Source organism: Triticum aestivum, chromosome 1B (genome assembly GCF_018294505.1).
Source record: "Triticum aestivum cultivar Chinese Spring chromosome 1B, IWGSC CS RefSeq v2.1, whole genome shotgun sequence".
Taxonomy (NCBI): Eukaryota; Viridiplantae; Streptophyta; class Magnoliopsida; order Poales; family Poaceae; genus Triticum; species Triticum aestivum.
Window position 1 is genome coordinate 246,091,154 of NC_057795.1, and position 11,042 is coordinate 246,102,195.

General features: G+C 47.1%; 1 long non-coding RNA gene across 1 annotated transcript; it reads right to left on the reverse strand.

Annotated features, from left to right (window-relative positions):
* Nucleotides 1–9,496: 9,496 nt before the first annotated feature.
* Nucleotides 9,497–10,585, reverse strand: LOC123089917 (uncharacterized). Its single transcript, XR_006442412.1, has 4 exons — nt 10,505–10,585; nt 10,227–10,316; nt 10,047–10,089; nt 9,497–9,898 (listed from the first exon to the last, which is right to left on the reverse strand). It is a non-coding gene; the product is annotated as an uncharacterized lncRNA (long non-coding RNA).
* Between the last annotated feature and the right edge of the window lie 457 nt (nt 10,586–11,042).

Here is an 11,042-nt window from a genome sequence, read left to right on the forward strand (position 1 = left end):
CTACCATCTGTATTATGGAGTATCAATACTACGCCAAACCGGTCCACAGGATACACGCCATTTTTCATGGTCTATGGAGCAGAGGTAGTTCTCCCTAGTGACATCCGGCATGATTCGCCTCGTGTGGCAGCTTATGTTGAGGCAGACAATGAGACAGCAAGACAAGATGCTTTGGACCTATTGGACGAGGAGCGTGATATAGCGGCTGCCCGTTCGGCAATTTACCAGCAAGATCTTCGTCGCTATCACAGTCGCCGGGTTAGAACCAGAACTTTTCAAGAAGGAGATTTGGTGCTTCGATTCATCCAAGATCAAACGGATATGCACAAGTTATCCCCATGTTGGGAGGGACCTTTCGTAGTCAGCAAGAATCTGCACAACGGGTCGTATTATCTTATTGATATTCGAGAGCATCAAGACTCACGTACATCAGAAGAGGAGACCGGCAGACCGTGGAATATAGCTCATCTTCGGCCTTACTATACTTGAGCCATTGGCTCTATCTATGTACATATCATGACAATGTATATATTATCTTTGATATCTCAAACCGGAGCCTCAGCCGAAGCGGGGTCTCTGTCTGTCTCATCATGCGAGGTTACACGGAGTGGTTCTGTTTAAAGCGGCCTCCGGTTTACCCCTTGACATTTGTTTTTATATATCACTGGGGGCCTTGGTCGTGTCCGAACCAACAAACACCCTTTGATAGGCGACAGCCACCAGATCATTTGGGGACTTGGTCAAGTCTGAACCAGTCACGCCTCTTGGTCGGCCTAAGGCCACAAAATCATTTTGGGGCATGGTCGGGCCCGAGCCATTGCTACGCCTCTTGATCTGGCATATATGCCACGAGTCATTTGGGGACCTGGCTGACCTGAATCATTGTCACTCCTATTGGGGGCCTTGATCCTGTCCGACCATGGTAATGCCATCTGAACAGCTCAGTATAGCATATTTTTGCAAATGGTTTTTATTATTACTTTTTGCTTCCATGTTGTTTTCATGGTTTGTTCGTTTTTTGTTTTTGTTGGATTTCTTTATGTCAACAAGTATATTTTTTCCGGGTCAGCCAATGATTTTTGATCCCCCTTCTAATCCGGAGGATTCTGCCCGGTTTACCTTTTCCCTGTTAACATCATGGAGTAACCAGGGGGCTCGTATTAGGTCAGTACGGTTTGTACGGGGGCTATTTTCTCCCTTTTTGACGGTAATGGTTTATAAAAACCACCGCTTCAGGCTTGGATAAGCCAGCCTTATACCCAAACATGTTCAAATCTTTCTGATTGCAGGAAATATGAGTTAAAGTTTTTCAAGCAAAAGCTTCAGCACTTATGCACGAAGGCATATTCCAGGCAGAAGTTTTAATTATCTTATTACAAGGCAGCTTGGTGCCCAGACAAACTCATTGTTTTTATGGAAGGATGTTGCAAATAGCTCTTCAAACCAGCTTCCGGTTCAAGCCTGCTCTTCATCCTCCACCGCTTCAGCTTCCTCGTCTCTACCCATTGGCTGGAAATCAACAGTGGTCCAGTCGATTCCCATTAAAGCTTGGAAAACAGCCTCTTCATGGATCAGGGAAGACGGTTCAATATCAGGGGCGTAAGTGTGCTTACGGATTGGAGGAATCAGATTCTCCGCTTCAACAGTTGGGGCAGGCACTCGCTTGTTTTGATTATTATATTGCGCTTGATAATGTGTCAAATCTGCCTCTTCAGCTAGCTGGCAAGCCAGAGGGCGCACTGCACAGTTTATGGCCCTTAAATCTTCTTCGTTGAACTCAAAGCCATCTTCTTTCAGACTGGGATAGCCTTGAGCTGCTTCCACAGGATCAAAGTCGGGCACCCATGCCTTTGCCCGGATTAAGGCATTGATGGCTCCGGTTTGGGCAGCGGATTTTTTCAGCTCTTCAAACCGGGCTGGAAGCAATGACAGCTTGCTAAGGGTGTCCTGGATTAAAGAGGGCGCCGGGTTGTTGTGAGAAGCTGTGGTGATGATCCGTTGGGCTCCGGTATATAGTTGTTCTATCAAGGTGTAGGCAGCTTTCAATTTCTTCCGCACGTCATTTCCTAAGTGCCCAATACGTGTGCCTACAACAAGATTGGAATGGTCTCAAACCGGACTTACGATACAGCAGATTCAAATTCATCACAGAAGTTACAAGGAGCTTACCAAAGATTGCAGCAGTCATGGAGTGTATTTGCCGCTGTACGGCCGTCAGTTCATCCACCACTGGTTTAAGGGCTGCTTCAGCATTTTCTGCTCTTTTGGTTAAACCGGCCTTCTCAGTGGCCCAGTCAGACCGCTCTTTCTTGAAATTTTCTTTCAGCCGTTCAGCAGTGCTCAAAGCGCTGGTTAATTCTTGCTTGGCCTTATCTGTTTCAGCTTGCTGGGTCTTCAGGGCCTCCTGCAAATTGGCAATCCGGTCCTCCTTGATTTTAATCTCAGCCTGCATACAGATGGCATTTTAAAGCTTTACACAGGCGAGCCAAGAAATTGAAGTATCAACCACATAACAAAGTTATATGCCTGATACTTGGGGGCTAATGTACCTTCAATTTTTTTATATTGCTCGATTACAAAGTCCCAAGCTCAATACAAGTATTCAACTTGGCACTTGGGGGCTAATGGCTATTTGATCAAGTCATGTTCTAAGGACAGCTTTTTATTTTTTAGCCCCGGTTTGCTTATGCTAAACCGACCTTCGAGGGTTATGCCGACGGATTTCAAAAACTATATATATATTCAGGATCAAGTCCCGGTTTGACCAAAGTCACAAACCGGCCCTTGGGGGCTACTGGGATGAATGCAATGGCAGAAAAGAAAGATGGAATTTACCTCAAATTTATCCCTCATCATTTTGACCAGACCAGCTTCACAGTCACGGCTAGTGTAAAGCCGGTTTAAATAGCCAGAGTGAAGATCTTGAGCATTCAGAGCGGCGTATGTTTCTAATTCAACATCCCATTTTCCTTTGTTCAAAGGGGAAGAATCCTCTTTGATGGTATGCCTGGTAAGGGTGGCAGGATTCCCGGGTTCAGAACGGCCTACACCGGTAATCACAACAACATCATCTTTTGACTCGCCGGTTTGGTTTGGTGCGGCCGTTTTGTCAGCAGGAGTTTGGGATTTTTCAATCTGGACAGAGCTAGCAGGCGGATCAGCAGACACTGGGGTATTAATAAGACCTTCTTCAGGGATAACGTCGTCTTGCAGAGGAGGATCATTGGGGATGTCTTCAGAAGTAAACATTTCATGATCCGACGCTTGGTTATGTTCCGGGGCCACATTTTCTTCAGCTGCTCTATCCAGGCGGGCCTTCTTGCTTGGCTTCAGTTTAGCCCTGAAAGAAAAATAAAAATTAAGGAAAAGTGTAAACCATTGCGTAGTATACTGGAAGCATATGTTCGGTTTAACTTACCCAGCAACTGTTTTCAAAGGTGGTAGCTGGGTGGCCGACGATTCACCGGATGATGAATGAGAAGTGACCTGATAATCGGAGTCGGATGGATTAAGAGGTTGACGGAAGAAACCCACTTTACGATTTAAATCAATAAAAAGGTCGGAGACCTCGGAGCGGCGTTTTCGAACCGGACTGTTTGGTAAACCGGCAGAGGTAACTACCTGGCCACTGTGCCGGGTTGTGCGGCGAGCTTCGTGTTGCTGGGTCTTCATAAGAAATTGGGAATCCAGATAAGCAAGAGGATGAGAAAATTTAATTTTCTGGTTTGCCCGGCGAAATTTTGGCAAAGGCAGGATTTCTGAATCAGAAGAGAGAATGGTTACCTCAACGAAACCCGTGTTGCTGGCTTCAGCGTCATCCTGGCAAGCATTATCATCAATAAGGCGTGCACTACTAGAAATACCACTACTAATGGCGCACCTAATATGGCCATTAATGGCGCATCACTGGTGCGCCATGGATAGCACGCCATTAGTAATTTTTACTAATGGCGCACCACCTGGTGCGCCATTAGTATATGCGAGGGTGCGCCATTAGTATGCCTCCCAGGGGGCATGTATACCCAGGTGCTTTGGCATACTAATGGCGCACCACCTCTGGATGCGCCATTAGTAACCGCAGCATACTAATGGCGCACCACCCGGTGATGCGCCATTAGTATGCACTGTCATACTAATGGCGCACTGTCGTGTGATGCGCCATTAGTATGAATATTAGGTTTTTTTTATTTTTTTATTTTCTGTTTTTTGCACAGGTTACAAAATGTATAATTTGACAAAATATAGACAGCACACATCAACAATAGATTCATCAAATACAATAGAAGATTAGTCTTTGAATACAATTCATCATATTAGTCTCCGAATACAATTCATCATATTAGTCTCCGAATTAAAAAGACCGAACAAAGATAGAACATTATATTACAAGTCTCGAGACCGCGAGTAGCGAGTTTGTCTTCGCATTACAAGTCGATATCGATCATCTAAACTACCATCACATAGAAGAGAGCTGCGGTCATCACGATGAGCATCATCACGATGAAACTCGTCTTCATCCGGTTCCTCCAACGCTCCCTCCCCTCTCCCGCTAGATAGCGGGCGTATCTAGATTCGGCCTCGGCCCTAGTGCTGTTCCCTTTGTAACTGTTACCGCTGAATCGGTGAACCTGTCTCCGACACTCCTCCCAGTCATCGTAGACTCCGGGAACCTTACCCTTGTACATGACATACGTCGGCATCGCTATGCACTAGCCAAACGAAACGTTAGTACCAATTCACAGAAAATACATAAGCAATATATAATTATGCAACAGAATGATCGGAAGAGAAAAGCAAGACATTAATAGCATCGATTACATCTAAGTTGAACGACTCTCGAAACCAAAGAGACATACTACAAGTTCATTAAAGTTTAATTACAACATGAGCCAATCGATGTTTCAGAACTAGACAACTCGACTCAAGGGACCGGAGCGTGGATGAAGCCGCCGTCTATCGTGGGAGTCATGAAAGAACGGGCGTTGTCATCCTGCATTTGTAGCATTGTGTCGATGTCACTGTTGGACGGTTGATTTCTGAGGTAGAACTGCCCCGAGGTACGAAGGACATCTTGATGGATGATTTCCGCAAACTCCGACTGGATGCGAAAGAATTCTTGTCGGAGGTCCGTGTCCTGGATTGCCGACACGCTCGCGGCCCAATCTTGGAGTTTACTCGGTAGCAGAAGTTGATGATGGTCCCGTACGATCGCCCGCATGTGATGGATGGCGTAGTAGGCACCCTTCTGACCGCCAGGCGGCTGCTTGACGCAGCAGAACGTCGTATTGTGGGAGAACACGTGCTTGCCGTACTTACGAATAGGCCTGGTGAAGGTGCCTCCAGATTGGGCGTAGCCGGGGAGAACATCATCAAGAACCTTCTTGACATTTGTGTAGTCTACGTTCGACTGACGGTCCGGGTCGAAATACGTGGCCATGGAATATTTGGGGCTTAGGAGGATGAGCGTGCAACGTGTGTCACTGCAGAAAACACGGAATGTTAAAAGAAAAACGATCGAAAAGTAAGAATTCATATGTTACGGGCCGGTTGAGGGTTGGACTTACTCGGGAAAGTAAGGCACGAGGAAGTTATCCTTATCTTGGTTTGCCAGAATGACGCCTTCGAGGTAAGAACTCGCGACTTGCCGGTCCCCAGCGCTACCCAAGATCTTGGCACGCATGTAGAAGGGGTCGACTATCACGATGTCCGGGGTCTTGTCGCGAATGATCCGCATCTCCATACTCAGCGAAAATAGCCGAACGAAGGTGTAGTGCAGCGGATGAAGGTTAAACATAGCAAAGATGTCATCAAACCGCAGGACGATCGTACCCCCGATGTCGCCATCCACAAAGCCCTTGCCCTCTGGCACCTTGGCCACGAAAACCGGGTATGCCACATCCTTCTCTCTGAGACGCCGCTTCTCCAAAGAAAGAACACTATCGTGCAGACTCCGCATAGCACCGGTTGCAGCATTGAGAATATTTGGTGGTAGCATCGCCCTACCCACCACATGCACCCTCCTCGAGATATCCTGCGGTGAAGGTGGCCCGTCCTGAGCACGGATCATACTCGGTGCCGGCTGGCTCGCACCCTTCTTAGTCTTTCTTTTGCGTGCCTTCTTCTTCTCCTGTAATGGGACCGAGTTCTGCTCACAGACCGCCTTCTTGAGTGTGTTGGGGCTGATAATATTTCGCACCTCGCCTATCTGAGGCTCGGTGAAGTCGGCAGCTGGAGGCGTCTCCTGAGAGCTGAACGCCAGACGGCGCCTGTTGCAACTTGGCTTCTCCGCGGTACGAGCTAGATCGCACACGTCTTTTGTTGGGTTTGGTTCTTGAGAAGGAGGCCCCATGAAGTCGCCATTGTACCCATGCTCGGCAAAGTACTGATCGACGTTGCCAAATGTATCATCGTCGTCGTCGTCGTCGTTCTGATCCTGTGCCATATGCATGTTTGGATCTAGTGGCATAGGGATGTCCGGCACCGTTACGGCGGTCTTGCCATGGGGCCGACTTGGCGCCGGCACGACTGGCGGTGTTGTCTTTGGGGTGGTGTCCCCCGCCCCCAAACGAATCTGGCTCTTCGGCCAAAGCAGGGGCCAGCTCAGGCAGGCGCTGAGGGTCATCACGTCATCATCGTCGGCCCCGACGGGTCGAATCGGAGGTAACAAGTCGTCGCAGCCTGGCAGCACCCGAACCAGTTGAACCCTAAACAAGTTGGGTGGCATCTGGGTACCGTGGAACAAGGGGTTGCCCGGTTGAACGATTTTGCCCTTGGCGACATCGACCAACTCGTTGTTCACGAAGTGGAGGAGAGTGCACGGAACGTCGGCGGCGCCCTGCGAAAACATGTAGGGCGTCGGGGATGCCCAGTCAAAGGCAAGGAGATGAAGTCCTCGGCCGAGAGAGGCTTAATTAGTTACCGTGATGATGGCATCGAGCTCGGCTAATGTCGAGGCACCGCCAACGGCGGGCGTGCAGTTGACGGAGCGGCTGCTTGCTGAAGAGGTGCCGGCCGGCGTACACCCGGGTGCATTAAGCTCCCGTGCCGGCGTCGGAGACACCAATGCCGCCTCCGCCGGAGGCACCAATGGCCCCGCCATCGCATTATGCGAGTTGCTGGCCGTGAAGCTAGGAATCGGGGGCGGACCCTGTTGGCCGCCCGCAATCCACGCACTCAACCCCGAGATCAAGGTAGGCACAAGGGCGGTGATCGTCGCTCCGAGTTGTTGTTCCACTTGCTCTTGGACAATCTCCGGAATCCGCGCCACCTGTGCCTTGAGTTCTTGAACCTCTCGCGCCTGGCTTTCCGAGCTGGTCTTTTTCTCCTTCCGCACACCAGTGGTATAGTATGACCCCAATTTTGTCGACAAGCCTTTGCCGGCCACACGACCAGCTGACGTCGGCTTACCGACCTTATCCTTGTTCTTCATTATATTCAACCCCCTATTTAGAGTGGTGTCCCAAGGGTTGCTCTGAGTCGACCCCGCGCTACTGCTTTCAGTCGCCTGCGGAAGGAATGTGAACCATTTAGAAATTCGGCTTCATTAATTAGAATGCAACCATATGGAGCTAATTACGCGGGGGTGTATTCCTTACCAGAACAAGCTCAAGCCACCTGGTCTTCGGATCCGTGGTAAGCTCCTTTGTTTTCGGGTCCTTCTTGTACCGGGCCCTGACAAAGTTCCTGGTCTGCTTGTCACCGTATTTATCGAAGAGGGGCGGTAGGCCTTGCTCGGCACGGTCCGCCTCCTCCTTGTCCCATATAGGCTCCGCCACTCTGTAACCGCCGGGACCGAGTGTGTGTTCCCCTATGTTCAGCTCCCGCATTTGTTTCCCCCACTCACTTGATTGGGAGCTTGCGGTGCTCGAGCAATTGATCTTGAAGTCGTTGTAGTCATCTTCGGTGATCGAAGGATTTTTCTCCTTGATCTTCTCATAACTCTCACCTTTCTCGATCATTCTCTTCACATTGCTTTTCCAAGTAGACAGGGCCTTGCTCATCTTCGTGAGGGCAGCATTGTTCACTTTATTCCCTTTGAGGCTTGTGTTTTCGAATTCAGCGGGGAACTTGTATCGTTCGTGCAGCTTCGTGAAGAGGAGGTGGCGCAAATTCCCCCGGTCAGGATGCCTCAGGTTCTCGGTGTTGATCGAGACGGTGCTCCGGACAATGCACCCGAGCTGAAGCGAGTACCCCTTGACTATTCGTTCGGGCGCTGTTGGATTCCCGTTGGAGTCCACTTCAGTAACTTCCTCCTTGAGGGTGCGGAGCACGATCGGGCGCCGGTCCTTCCGTTGCCTCTTCGGCTGGCTGCTATCTGTGCGTGCGCCGCCATCATCAGTGGTGGCATCCTCGGCGGCACCATCAGTGGTGGCATCAATGTGGTCATCCTCGGCGGCACCATCCGTGGTCTCAGGACCGGTGGGGAAGGCGGCGGCCTCATACAAGTGAGGTTGTTCCTCCATCTCCTGGGACAGCTCCCAGAATGCCTTGCCGCCCGAACCCCCGGCCTCATCGTTGTGGGCCATGTTTCTCTCTAAATAGAAACAAAGTTTGGTCAAAAAGTTGGTTATTGTCAAGGAACAAGATCATGGTCTCATCATTTAGGGTTTGTCGACACCGAGGCATCCTAAAATCTAAGCTTTTATCATTGAGGGTTTTTCGACGCCAAGGCACCCTAAAAGCCTAACTTTTCATCATTTCGGTTTTTATCGACACTGAGGCACCCTAAAAGCCATGCATTAGTCACAAGTACGCCGGGGCACTTGATCCTACTTAATTAACTACTAAGATACCCCGGCCCATGCATTAGTCACAAGTACCCCATATGTCCTATTTTTAGCAAAGTCATGCTAAAATTCACGGAAAATTTCAGCATGACCTTTGCTGAAAATAGGACATATGGAGTACCCGAATTTGCCGGAACGGAAGTTAATCGACATTCCGGCAAACTCAAGGGCCTCTCGGGGTACCTGCAAAATCATCACGACACGATGGTCGGAGACAAAACCCAGCAAACTAGCAAAATCATCACAAATTGTTTTCTGTTAAAGATGATCATCATCTTTACAAGTATTTCTCAATGTGATCACAAGTAATTCAGAGGCATCACAAGTAATTCAGAGCATCACAAGGCATTAGTAGTTCAGTACATGAACAAGTTTTACAAACCCAGATAAGAACAAGTGAATTCTAGTCCCATTGACACTCCTGGTTTTCTACAAACACCAAGTACTAGGGCACACAAAAGTTCTGAAATTTGTGTGCCTAACTGAATTAACTGAATTTTCAGTAACCGAATAAACTGAATTTTCAAAACTGCAAGAATACAATCGAGAAAAATCCAACAGCACTAGAACTGAGCTGATTGACAGTAGTTTTGTTCACTGTTATGTTGGCCTAACTGGATGTTGGCTATCTTTTATAGTGTCTCTGTTACATGCCAGTTTGGTCATTGCTAACTTTTGATATGTTGTGTTTCTGACATATCAGAATCGGATATCCAAAAGAAGAAACAATATAATTTCTAACAAATCATTAGCCTGTTTGCTTCAAAAATAACAGTTCCTGTTGAGATTCCTGGGATCCAATCCCAACCAGTCCATTTGATTAAAATGACTGGATTACTGGAATGAGAATACCAAAAGAACAAGATATAGTCTACAAAAAAAAGAAAGAATACAGCCAATCCCCATCACTGTTTTCCCCTCTGGTTCAACCCTCTCACCATTTAAAGCAAAAATCTATATGGACCATCCATTCCTAGTTTGCATAAGTATCTAGTTTTAATTTACCTTCACAAGAGCACCAATAACACCCAAGCTGGTAAGCCTCAAGTACTCAAAAGGTCTTGTCTTGCTGGTAGTATTCAGGAACGGGTACAGGTATAGTGGGATGTGAGCTGCAAAGGAAAAAGAAGAAGACTTAATTATTAACCACTGCTAGTTAAGATTTACTTATTCTGTAAAGTCACCAAAATGAGGAAAGCTTTTTAACAATAAACAATGGAAATATTTAAGACTTGGCATAGAAACAGCAGCGCTCAGTACCATTCAAGAACGGGATCCTGGTCTCAGGGTGTGAAGCAACACACTGCAATTAAAAAAAAGTAAAATGAAATTGAGGGGCAGATGGCAAGCAAGCATGATATGAAAGCAGTAGTATTCTCAATCCACCACAAGGCCCACCAGGAGTGAGGGTTTCCTTTTCTTTCTCATGTAAAAGCATACCTGAAGAAGTGCAAGTGCATTGCAGACACGGTTTGATGCAACTGGCGACAAAGTAGGAGGTGAAAGTGAAGGGTAAATTGACACAATCTCCTGCATAAATTTTCAAAACAGCATGACAGACTGAATAAGGAAAATGTGCAGAACCATCAATAATTTCATATTGAAATAATCAATACACATGGACAACCACCCTTACTTAAATAACAAGAACTGCACAAGTACATATGTACTCTTGCCATTGCGACTGAATTTAGAACAGTGCAATAATTGTAACCTACCTGGAGCAGTGCAGCAACAGTGCCAAAGGAGTGCCACAGCAGTGGAGCAAGGTCTTGAAAAATCTCTTGTTTCTGAAAGAGGAAACTGAGAAACAAATTAGACAATGAATTTTCACCTCCTGCATCCCAGATTTGCAGCCACACTTTAAATGTTAAAGTAAAATAGCTCTATGTATCAACTGTCCAGTTTGGAATATTGTCTTTGGAAAGTTGATGTTTCACTAAGAAAAGAAGGGTCTGTCTAGGACACATTTATGCCACGTCTAACCTTGTGTCCACTATGTTTGTGGTGTATTTTTTTTTTGCCCCAGCTTTTTTTTTGTTCCTTGTTGCTGCGTTATTTGTGGGAGCTTAGATGTGACATCCTTAGAAAACATTTAGATGTGAATTAGACAAACTCAGAAAAGAATGACGATGCTTGCATTAGTGGCTCATACCATGGGTTCACACTTTTGGTAGATAAAGAAGTGACAGAGAAAAAAATACTATACTAAGTAAACTTAATCACTTATCTACATAATCTGCAGAAGTAGAACAG